The sequence below is a fragment of the Lygodium microphyllum genome, chromosome 22 (assembly GCF_053477565.2).
Source record: "Lygodium microphyllum isolate KBCC chromosome 22, Lygodium_microphyllum_v1.1.10, whole genome shotgun sequence".
Lineage (NCBI taxonomy): Eukaryota > Viridiplantae > Streptophyta > Polypodiopsida > Schizaeales > Lygodiaceae > Lygodium > Lygodium microphyllum.
Window position 1 is genome coordinate 137,006,723 of NC_141156.1, and position 12,433 is coordinate 137,019,155.

At 48.3% G+C, this 12,433-nt stretch overlaps 1 protein-coding gene and 1 pseudogene across 3 annotated transcripts in view; both read right to left on the reverse strand.

The window, feature by feature from the left end:
• Positions 1–12,433, reverse strand: part of LOC148017661 (dynamin-like protein ARC5) — a 130,431-nt gene that overhangs the window by 28,238 nt on the left and 89,760 nt on the right. The gene's annotated exons all lie outside the window — the stretch shown is intronic.
• On the reverse strand, positions 3,410–6,222 carry LOC148017662 (uncharacterized; annotated as a pseudogene).

The window sequence follows — 12,433 nt, forward strand, 5'->3', positions numbered from 1 at the left end:
TTCACATTCCAGGATGCAAGGTGTAAGCTCATGGGGAAACCTGTGACTGCCCGAACAGGCATTTGTTCGGTGTGAAGGCTGCTGATGACGATGAGGAGATATGAGGCATGCAGGTATGCCTTGCCGCCGGTCTAGACGGCGAGCTTCATTTTCCCATGGTGGCCCTCGGCCAGACCATACGGCTGATAGAAGTGCCAGGTGGTACTATCAATGCATCTATCAGCCATGCTGACAGTCGAGACTCTGTGCACAGGTAGAAACGGGCCGCCTGTGCCAAGGGCCACTCAATCACATCCCTCGGAGCTCTCCACTGTGGAGGGGCTCGAAAGATAATGCTCAGGTGAGGGACCTCGGCACCAGCCCACCAGTTAATGTCATCATGCAACCAGGCCACTGCTCTGCAAACAATGCTAGTCCTCCCATCCAATGGGAGGTGTGGCCCGCCACCTGACTCTTCAACTCTTCCTCTATCAATGTCGTCGTCCAGTCCCCTAAGTGAGAGCACTGAAGAAAAAAAGCATAGTTTGGTCCATCCAGTGGTGCTAGTAGATGGACCTTGCCCCTCCTTGACTTACGAACCACGAAGATCCCCACCTCTAGAGGTAGTGGAAACTCTCCGCGCTCCGCAACTCCCAAGTAGGACCATGGGTCACTACGGAAGAACTCCTGTGGCAATAGGTGTGCCTATATCGGGAAAGTGTGACGGGCGGTAGGGGTGGATGAGCTGGTGGCTGTATGGGAGGAGGCGGATTACTGGTGCAAAGAGGATGTAGGCGTGTGTGGCTCATCACCTCCTGTGGGAGGAGGGGGGGTGGGTCTGGGGGGGATTGCTTGAAGCAAGTGCGGATCAAGGGGGGTGCTCGGTACGGGAGGTGGTGGGGGGAGGATGATCGAGGGATGGTAGGATGGACAAAATTACATGGCGGGTGTCGAGGGGGGTTTGGTGGTCCTCGAAGTGAGGGGCTGTGGGCTAGGGTAAAGGGGGGAGGGGGGGGAAGGGACATGGGCTGAGGAGGGCGGTGGGTGTGGGGCTTGTGGGAACTCAGGAGAGGTAGTCTGTGGTGCGGATGGTGGATGTGGGGGGGTGCGGTCCTGCCGGGTGGGGCTGGCGTCGGGGGGGGCGGCTTTGGAGTGCTCTGCCGAGGGGGCGTCGCACACCCACCTACTCCCTGCTGCCGAGGGTGGGTCTGAGACACTGAGTGCGTCCCCCCTGCCGTCTCCCTCTCTCTCATCTTTGGACCAGTGTGAAGCCATCAACGTCCACATGCGGGCCTGTCAGCGGAGCCACCTTGGCTCCAAAACGCGTACAACCTGCTGCCTAATGCCCAAAGTCGTAGCAGCGCACGCAGTGCCTTGGCTGCCCCGTCACAATGACCTACTGCCTAAAGGAGTGCCCGCCCGCCTCAATCTCTAGGAACTGTGGGATATTCTTGCCCTCTTTCACTGCCACCCATACCTTTGGGACTCCTGCAACTATCATTGGATCCGCGAAGGACGCGGGAAGGATAGTGCCAAAAAGCCGTCGAAAGTCTTCCACCAGCTGGCAATACTCAATCGCTAGGCCAGGGAAAAGAAGGGTGACCGGGTGCCAAAGAAACCTGTTGTGGAGTGTAAACGCCTCCACAGTAAAGCCCCCGTATGAGGGACCATGTGTATGACCCCCTTTGTGGACGCGTATGGTGAACAGGCGAGTAACTCGCGAGCTGCGTCCACCGAGCTAAGCCGGACCATGAAGATCTCTTGGCCCAATAGGACCGCCTCCTCGATCTGCGCTGTCCTGATGTGCAGAGTGGAGTGTAGCCAGTCTCGAAGCTGGGCCCTGGCTGGGGAATCTCCTACTACCTGACCATATATCGTTGTTTCCATTAGCTCCACGTCCTTAGCTCGGACGGCTAAGAGCTGTTCCTCAGATAGGACTACGCGCAAGGTGTTTGACTGGGGGGCACTTGCTGAGTGCGCTGGCGTCTGACCAAAGATTTCCATTACGCGTCCCTATTGAAAAACATGTCGATCACACTATTGAACTGCTGCCCGGGGGGGGGGTGCGTTGCTGCAAATGGAGGGAGCAACTGGGGTGGGGTGGGGGTGGTGTGCGATGTTGATGAAGAGGAGGGGGAGAGGTTCTGTTTTCTGACAGTGATGGGGGCACCGGGCGCCACAAAAGATGTTTCCAGACTGAAGTCACGCGGGTGAGGGGGCTAGAGCTGCCAGTTGAAAGGGACGGGGGACAGCGCAGGAGTTTGGGGGGGGGGGGGGGGACACAACGCGTCGCGGGAGGGGACAGGCGGACGGAACGATTGGGTCGTGGGGGGGGAGGCTATGGCGGGTCAATCGGAGAGACAAAGGTTGCGGGAGCGCAATGGCAAGTCAGTGACGATGGGCAACGGAGCTTGTATAGTCTGCTCTACACAATGAGCTTCACAAGTCTCTGGCATCAACCATATCCGCCTGATATCCAACTGGGTAAGATCCATCTTGATGATCTTGCGAACCTCTAACCTGCTCAGATCAAGAGATGGTGCATCAAGGGAGTACTGGAAGGGGGGTAGCTTGTCCATGCTAAAGCCATGCAGCTCAAACCAGGCAAACATCTGTGCATACCAGCATGAAGTATCACCCTCTTTGGCAAGCTGCCTCGAGGACTCAAGGGCCAACCGTACATATTTGTGTCTCGATAAGTCCCATAGGCTATGTATGTATGTGATCGATTGGGTGAGGGCCTCTACCACAATCGGTGTAGCTGCTAGCTTGGCTCTGATGATCTCATGTGGCACTAAGGCCTTACATCCGATCATCCTGGATATCATGGACACTAGGGGTTTCTCGATCGACCTCCATCTGTCATAAGTGCGCCCTGATCTACTACGATGGTCAAGATTGGGCCCCCATATCTGTACTCCATAAAGTAGTGTGGATGTGACCAATGTATCGAAGAGCCATAGCTTGATGCGGGGTTCTTGGAATTACACCTGTGAGCACATCCTATCCAAACCACCTAGTGCTGTGTATCCACGAGTCAGTCTAGTGTCTGCTACCTCTCGCATAGAAAAGATGGGCCCTGTGAATAAGACTCCCAGGTATGTATAAGAATCCACATATTCCAGCTCCTCAAATCCATATGTGAATTTAGGTGCTCATCTCCTGACCCACTGTGGTGTAGTATTAAATGCCATCACCTTGGTTTTACCAAGGTTCATTGAAAAATCACTGTCCAAAGTATAGGAGTGTAATACATCCAAGTCTCTGTAGACCCTCTGGAGAGTCAGCTATCAATACAATGTCATCTACATACAATAGGAGAGGTATCCAAGTGCCAGTGGAGCTTCTCTATCTCCTTCCTGTGAAATATAATCAACAATCCCATCAATGTACATGCCAAATAATGTCGGAGAGAGGGGGCATCCCTACTTCACCCCAATGGTAGAGTAAATCTGCCCACAACTCTCTCATACAATGCCAAAATACCCCAACTGAACTCTTTCGGTACTCCCATGTCATGTAATCTATGTATCAGCCTATCTCTTGGTACTGTGTCAAAGGCTTTGCGGAAGTCCACAAAGCAATAGTAGGTCCGTCGACCATGGGCCCTTCCCTCCTCAATGATCACTCTGAGTGTGAGGATGTGATCCAACATGGAGAAGCCTCTCCTAAAGCCAGCCTGTCCCTGTGCTCTAAGACCCCACATCACTACCCACCTGCTTAATTCATGCTCAAGGATGGAAGCATATAACTTAGCCAATGTATGCCGAACCATGATAGTTCGATAGTTACTAGGTAGAGTAGGGTCCCCTGACTTGAGGATAGGCACAATAGTGTTCATGCTCCAGCTTTCTGGTAGGCCTTCACACATGGCTCTGTTAAACATGTAAGCTAGGAATCCTGCCACCAAATCTCTAGGATGGATCAAGTGCTCAGCTACTAGTCCATCATGATCTTGTGCCTTTCCTCTGCTAAGTCTGTCAATGGCCTCTCGGACCCTACTTGCTGTAAAGAAAGTGGTGGTCTCTGGACAAGGCTCAAATGGGTCAGGAAGAGGTGGCTGACCCTCCACAGTATAAAGACTAGCTGCATACTCTTCCCATACAGTGGTGGATGTAATAGGTGTGGTCGGGCAACGCTCTCTGAAAAGCCTCCAAGCCTCTCTAGAGTCCTGGCTCAAGAATAACTGATATAGGTCTCACTCCAGCTGGGCCAAGAATGTTCTCTTCTTCCATCGTGTGAGGCGTCTAACGAGTATCTGTGTCTGTCTGTGGGTAGTGGACCCCACTGCTATCTCTTTCTGTATCCATGCTCTGGTCTCACGGCACTCATCATCATACCAACTGTTTCGAGGTGTCACCCAAGTGGAGGCTCTCTGTGTGGGTCGTGAGTATGGGAAGGCTACATCTCCAGCGATGTATAGGGCCTCACTGAACTGCTGATTCAGCTCATGTAATGGAACGTTGAGGTCTACATCATGTAACAATCTGAGAATCTCCGCCTCATAGATATCCTCTATCTCTCTAAAAAAGAGGTATCTCGGATGTTGGTGAGCTGCATGATGGGTCTGCGTGTCAGTGAATTGAAGGTCAATGGTGAATGATAAGTAGGCATGATCCACTGCAACTCCGAGAAGGCGTGGGGATACTGAGAGGTCTTGGATGTGAGGTATCAACATCGGTGGGACAAAAACATAGTCTACCGTCCTGGCACCGTGTCGGTGAGGATAACATGTGAAGGCACGGAATAAGGGGTATCTAGCCATGCCATTGAGAATGGCCAGCCTGTGTGCTGTGCCCATCTCCACAAGGTATCTCCCATATTTGGTAACTTCCCCCATATCCTGAGATGTCCTCTCCAGCTGTAGCTTTGACACATCCTGCTCCTGTAGCATCTCCTCAGATGCATCAAAGAAAGACACCTGATGGGAGGCTGTCCTCGCATTAAAGTCTCCTGGTAAGATAACATCTCCCTCCTTCGAGAACTCCCAAATACCCTCATCCAAAGCCACATATGGTGATTGCCCCTTGGGTGGGGAGTATCGGGACATCATAGGGGGGAAATAGTATATGGCAACATACAAAGTGCGTTCCTCACCACGCACTCTCACCCACATGTATTTGGCCTGCTCATCTCTCCGGACTACCTGGATCATCTGCTGTAGCTCCTCCCTGAATAACATTGCCACTCCTCCCAACCCGCGATTACTGTGTTCTGTGCATGTCTCCTTCCTGCAAGCTGACTCCCACCTATAGCCTGTCACCCGTGGAAGTGTAGTATGTGGTCCCTGATGTGTCTCGGAGTAGAACACTATATCTCTCCCTCTGAATGTCTCCTCAAAAGCTCCCACATCCAATCGGAGAGCTCCATTACAGTTCCAAACTGCCACGGCAAGGCTGGTCCCATAGGTCTCACACCGTCATTTGTGGCGCCTCTCCATGATTACCACTCTCCCTCCTCTGTAGAAGGCCAGTTTGCCCTCCTCCATCGCTGCCTTAATTTTTGGCATGCACTCCCTCATGTGGGCTAGTTGGGTTGGTGTGAGATTGTCACCCAAAAACACACCGCTCCCCTTCAATGTACGGCGTTGAGCTAGGAAGTCTCTCCAAGCCTCCATGGTGGGGAAGCGGAGAATGAGTGCACGCTCTTTTAAGCTCTCCCCTTCTGTGCTTTTCTTACCCACTCTCCAAGCGGAGACATGCGTGTCTTTCTTAATATTCATTAACATGTACAGCACCTTGGTGTCCTCATCCACTTTTTCATGCATCTTCAGCCCCGTCACCCAAACATGGAGTGCTCTCATTTTCCTTTTTTGTTCCTCCTCCAACGTGTCATTGATTATGGTTGTTGTAGGTGTGTGTGCTAGGTGTTTCCCCTTCTTTGCAATTTGAATCCATTGCTCCGCCTCCTCTACTTGCTGTTGGGTTTTCTTGACCATCTCTACCCAAGAAACGGCCTTCTTCTTCGTCTCCTCCTTTTTTTGGAGTTGTACTTCCTCTTTGATGCGGGTGAGCTCCTCGGTCATGCTAGGTTGAATTTCTCCTTCCTCTAGCTTGGGGCTGAGTTGAATGTCAGTCAGTAGCTCCTAAGTGATTGAATCTCCCCATCTTGGGCTTCTATCTTCAATTCCAGCTTTTTAATCTTATCATTCAGCTGCCTATTCACTATGCTCAGTCCGTTGTCATACTCCTTGACTTTGTTGATGGCATTGGTAATCACCTGCTCTATCTGGACCTTCTCCATTTCGGGGGCAAACTCCGTCTTGTTGTGTTGGGCCTGTGGGGGAGCTCGATTCAGAGTTCAGAATAGAGAGTAACCATTTCAGTGTACGTGAGGAATAGCCATTTCATGACAGGTCTACTGTCTCCAACAGGAGGGACTGTGGGACTAGGAGATGGCAGCACGGAACTGGGGCCGCAGAGATGGTGAGTGGGGAGCTGATGGATGGCGGGAGAGGCTGGCATTAGGTGGCACAGATAAAGCAGGTGATGCAGAGGAGCGCCCTTCCTGAAGTGAACTTTCCTGACGTGATTGGATGTTCAGCCTGGAGTGACGTGATCTGATCCGCCCTTCCTGGAGTGATGTGGTGGATTGACGGGGCAATGACGGTGGGCAGTATTGATCACGACCATGACAGGGCAGTGATGACAATAATAGGCGGCATGCGCAGTGATTGACGGGGCAATGATGTCAACGGGATAGTGACGGGCTGCCGCAGTACGTCTGATGTGACGAGGCTGGTCGGCAGTGATGGGGCTGGGCGCATTTTTGACGTGATGGGGCTGGGCGCACCTGTGACAGGGCTGGCCGGCAGTGACGGGGCTGGGCACATGTCTGGCATGACGGGGCTGGTCGGCAGTCACAGGGCTAGGCACACATCTGACATGATGGGGTTAGGCGCACATGACGGGGCTGGCCGGCAGTGACGGGGCTGGGCGCACGTCTGACGTGACGTGACGAGGCTGAGCAACAGAGCGAGACGTGACGGGGCTGGGCGGCAGAGAGAGAGAAATGATATGAGAGAGAGAGAGAGAGAGAGAGACGTGCCGTGTCATGGCAGTACGTCTGACATGACGGGGCTGGGCGCCACAAAGAGAGAGAAATAAAATGAAATGAAATGATATGAGAGAGAGAGAGAGAGAGAGACGTGGCGTGCCGCGGCAGTGCATCTGACGTGACGGGGTTGGGTGGCAGAGAGAGAGAGACAGAAAGACACACAGACATAGAGCGAGCTTAGAGAGCAAAGTACTCTCATGCTTCTTCTTTATTATTCACTCATCTAACTTACATACCTTTACACTAGTGACATAACAAAGGATAAGTCACGCTAGGTCTAACTGACCATCACACTAACTAGAGTTAAGTCTATTCTGCCCGACTAACACAGCTACAGCTGTCATGTCGGGTATGACAGATAAGCTTGATTCTTCACAATTGCGACAAAGAGGATTGCACTACTTTGGCACAGAAGTTGGAACCCAATGATTCATACTAGATGCATTACCATTTCATTCAAGAGAATATCTATTTGAACAAGGCTTATGTATCTAAAAGCCTCCACCTCCACCAACACCTAATGGAAACATTCATGTTATAGTGCCTCTGCATCAATCGGCACTCATTGGAAACGACAACCTATTTTTGCCTACCCACCTTCTCCTTCTGTTTCTTTCCCTCCTCCATCTCCACCATCTTATACACACTATCAATACCCATCTTCTCAAACGCCTCATGGTTCTCCGTCCTCATCAACCAAGCATGCATTTAATGATAAGACTCATTTTAACAGGTCTTAACTATACTGCTGTCAAATCTGATGAGACATGTCCTTGACTCATAAAACCTATGGGATATTGTGTAGGGATTGGTACCCCAACCTAAACCTGCATTTGTTCCATAAGAGGTCGTCTGCCCGTGGAAGACGAGGAACGCCCCCACTATTGTTGAGCTGATGCACGACTCATTGTCTGAGTGTCATTCTCAAGTTTAGCACTTTGACTTAGCATCCGAGCATTGGGAACACTTGACTGACTACTATGCGGCTCGGGATAGAATACATCACATATACTTGGACCATGAGCTTCAAAACTTCAAAATCACTACTAGGGATGACCTAAAGGTCTAGTTGGTAGAGTATTGATGATTTCTCACAGAATTCTCCACTACAGGGGCTTCTAAGTCCCCTCATGACTAGGTCACATTGTTCCTAAACAACCTTCCAAGGAAGTATTTTAACTTTGTGCAGCGGGTGATCTCACAACCAACTATGCCCACGTTCTATGAATTTGAGTATCAACATTGCATTACACTCAACTATTTGATCAGTTTCATAGGCAAAGGCCCACTCATCACAACTAAGTACTTCAACTACTCCTTGGATTGTGGACAATGGAGCTACTCATCATATGACCCCCATTTCAGAAATTTTCATTCCACAAGCCCTTGCTGCTGAGATAATCCGTATCAGGAATAAATCCTCGATCAAGATTCGAGCTCATGATCGAATCGATTTTGCCACTAACCAGGGCCCGGGTCATGCTACGCTAGATGATGTATACTATGTTCCCCCTCTTGGGATAAACTTGTTATCTGCCAGTAACTTTGCCAGTTGGCACAACCGGTCTTCTTCACAGTAACCACACTCAAGGTCCCTAACTCTCAAACCAGTTTAGTGATTGCTCGCGGTGAGGCAAGCCTAGTCACCTATACCACATGACACACTTTCTTTCTAAATCGACAGCCAAGGGCTCTAAATTCCATCGCTTCCACGTTTTAGTCATCATTGCACAGGAGCCTCCAAATACTAAGCATCTCTAGCATTTTTGCTTAGGACTTCTCGGGTATGATTCTCTTTATGAGCTATCACACTAACAGGTGGTGAAGGACCTTCCTCACCTAAACCTATCTCGAGAAATCTATAAAGTATGTCAACTCGAGAAACAACACCATACCCCATTTCCTCTCAGCAGTCCACATATAGAGATGAGGCTCCTTTGAGATTGATTCACATTTATCTTTGTGGACCGACGCTCACTACCACCTTAAATGGTGCGCTTCATTTCTTTTAAATTGTGGACGATCTCTCTTGATACATCTAGGTGTATTTTCTCAAGCATACATCAAATGCTTTTACATTTTTTCCTTCTTGGGTGCTACTCGTTCATAACTAGACTAAATGTCGTGTTGGTTGCATGAGTAATGGTGGTGGTGAGTTTATCTCCCATGAGTTCTTTGAGTTTCTACAAGAACATGGCATCAACCCCCATCCCACCTTTTACCAACGTAATCTCACACAATTGGAGTCATAGAGCATAGAAACCGAACAATCATGAACATGGCTAGCTCTATGCTGCTAGCAGTAGGGCTCTCCGCTCCTCTATGGGTCGAGGCAGTTAACACCTCCATGTACATCCTAAACCAATGCCTCTTGACTTGGAAATTGCAAAGTCGGTGCACATCTGCCCAGAAATTTTGGGGTTTTTTCACATTTTCAGTGAAATTCTTTCAATTTCACTGAAATTAGTCCACGCAGGACTTGGAAAATTTGGGGATTTGTCCAGATTTCATGCACGCAAGATACAATAGTGATATTTGTCTCAGAAATTGCAGGAATTGGTGACATTTTGTCCCCAACATTTGGGGCTTTTCATGTACATGCACAAATTGGGCTCAAATTGACCCAATTTCTTGATATTGAGACACATAAGACCTTGTGTAATTTGGGGCTTTTTGAGATTTGGGTAAAATTTGTGCAGCATTTGGTCATTTTATGTACATGCAGGTTGAATTCCGCGCAATTTGGACATCAACACTTGGTATAATTTGGGGGTTTTGCTGAAATTGCTTTATTTTGGCAAAATTGGACAATCCTATGCATGACAGAGGAAATGCAGATGTATGTTTGACGATTGTGAGCACAAAATTTTGGGGCTTTTGACATGTCGTGTAAAAATTTATGCCCGTGGGTACACGTTCAACAGAATTTGCAGCTGAAATTTTGGGATTTCTCATGTAAAGTGACGAGCATGCCTTTTGGAACAGCTGTATTCAGTTCGATAATGCTGTAGCACTTGGATTGGTGTTTCTGAAAACTGAATTACAGATCTGAAATCTGTACTTCTACGTGGTCATTTATTGCTGATTGGTACTTGTTTGTACCTTGGTCACTTGGGTGATAATTTGGGCCTGCATTTTTTTTTTTGGTCACTTTTGAGCTAAAAACCATGGCTGGCAGTAATGACAGCAGTAATTTGATGCATATAAAGAAGCTTGAAGGTGCACATAATTTTGCAGTGTGGCAAAAACAGTGCTACAATATCCTGTTACAAAAGAAGCAGGCAAAGCCGATCAAAACTATAGGGGCAAAGCCTGTGGACATGGATCAGGACGATTAGGATGAGTTGAATGAGCTTGCACGCTCAACCATAGAGCTATCGATTTCTGATGCCTTGCTCTTCAACATTGAAGGTTTGGATTCTGCATATGCTATATGGACTAGACTGGAAGAACTGTATGCACAGAAGAGCGTTGCAAGTAAAATGTATTGGCTGAAAAAGTTTATGGATTTGCGTATGAAAGAAGGTACATCAATGTCTACTCACTTGAGTGAGTTTAACTCCATTTTCAGCCAGCTGGTTGCCTTGAAATTTATGATTGATGTGGAATTTAAGGCTACTTTCTTGCTTTGCACTCTACCAGAGAGTTGGGATACATTCTGGACTGCTATGAGTAATTCTAATGTGATCCTTTTGTGTGCTGATGTAGAGAGTGCTCTACTTATGGAAGAGATGAATCGGCAGAACAATGCATCCAGCAAGTCTTCCAGTGCTTTGCATACTAGGGGTGTGCAGCAAAAGGGCAAATATGATGGCAAGGAACACAGTAAATCACGTGGCAAAGATGTTGAATGCCATCATTGTGGCAAGAAGGGTCACTTTAAACGTGACTGCTACAAATGGAAGAAAGAGAAAGGAAAAGGCAAGGAGACAGATGATTGCAAGGAAGAGAAAAAGGACAATCAACCTAAGAAAAGCAGTGTCAAAATTGAAGAGGTGAATGTAGTCACTCATGACAGTGACAGTGGGAGTGATGTACTCTTTGTCTCTTCACATTTTGGTGCACATGCTCTACTTGCAGATACAGATGATGAGATGCATACCTGGATTCTTGATTCAGGTGCTTCTTTTCATGTCACCCCTCATCGTGAGTGGTTTTCCGCATATACAGGGGGTCGCCATGGTGTTGTCCATCTTAGAGACAACTATGCATGTGAGATTGCAGGTATTGGCAGTGTGCAGTTACAGTTTCAACATGGCTCTGTCTTTACATTTCAACATGTACGACATGTACCTCAGCTCAAGAAGAGCTTGATCAGCACAGGGCAGCTAGATGATGATGGTTTTCATACCACCTTTGGTGATGAAAAATGGAAGATCTGTAAGGAATCTAGGGTTATTGCCAGAGGTTGCAAGAGTGATACATTGTATCCACTTCATGTATCTAGTGTGCGTGACCATGTTGTTGCCGTGACCGAGTAGCCAAGTGTTTCTTTGTGGCATGGCCGGTTGGGACACATGAGTCAAACAGGAATGAAAGTGCTTTCTCGTTTGGGTTACTTGCCTTGTCTTCGTTATGCTGATTTTGAGCACTGTGATCATTGTATTTATGGCAAACATGCACAGACTTCTCACAAAAAGTCTCTTTCTTTGAGATCTTCTCCTCTAGAGTTAGTACACTCAGATGTATATCAAATGCCAGGATTATCTTTAGGGGAAAAGAAATATTTTGTCACCTTTGTCGATGATGCTACACGGAAAGTATGGGTTTACCCTATTCGTAGCAAGGATGAAGTACTTAACAAGTTTAAAAAATTCTTAGCATTGGCAGAAAATCAGAAAGATAAGACACTTAAGTATCTTCGCTCTGACAATGGTGGGGAATATGTGCCCAAAGCCTTTCAGGCATTTTGTGACAGCAAAGGGATAAAGAGGGAGCTAACTGCCCCTCATAATCCACCTCAAAATGTAGTTGCAGAGCGTATGAATCGGACAATCCAAGATAAGGTCCTTACGATGCTATCTCATGCTGCATTACCCCATGGTTTTTGGGCAGAGGCTGTTATGACAGCCGTTCACTTGATTAATCGGTCACCAAACAGGTCTTTTGGGGGGGGGGGAGGAGTTCTCCAAGAAGCGTGGTCGGGCAAGCCACCGTCATATGCTCATTTGAAAGTGTTTGGCTGCGAGGCTTTTGTGCACATTCGTAAAGAAAAACGCAGCAAACTTGAGCCAAAGTCCTGTAAATGCATTTTCCTAGGATATGGTGACGAGGGTGAAATGGGGTATAAATTGTGGGATCCCGAGAAAAGGAAAATAGTACGCAGCAATGACGTTATCTTCCGGGAAGATCGCATGCACAAACAACCCGAAAAGACTGAGGAGGTCCGTAGGGTTGT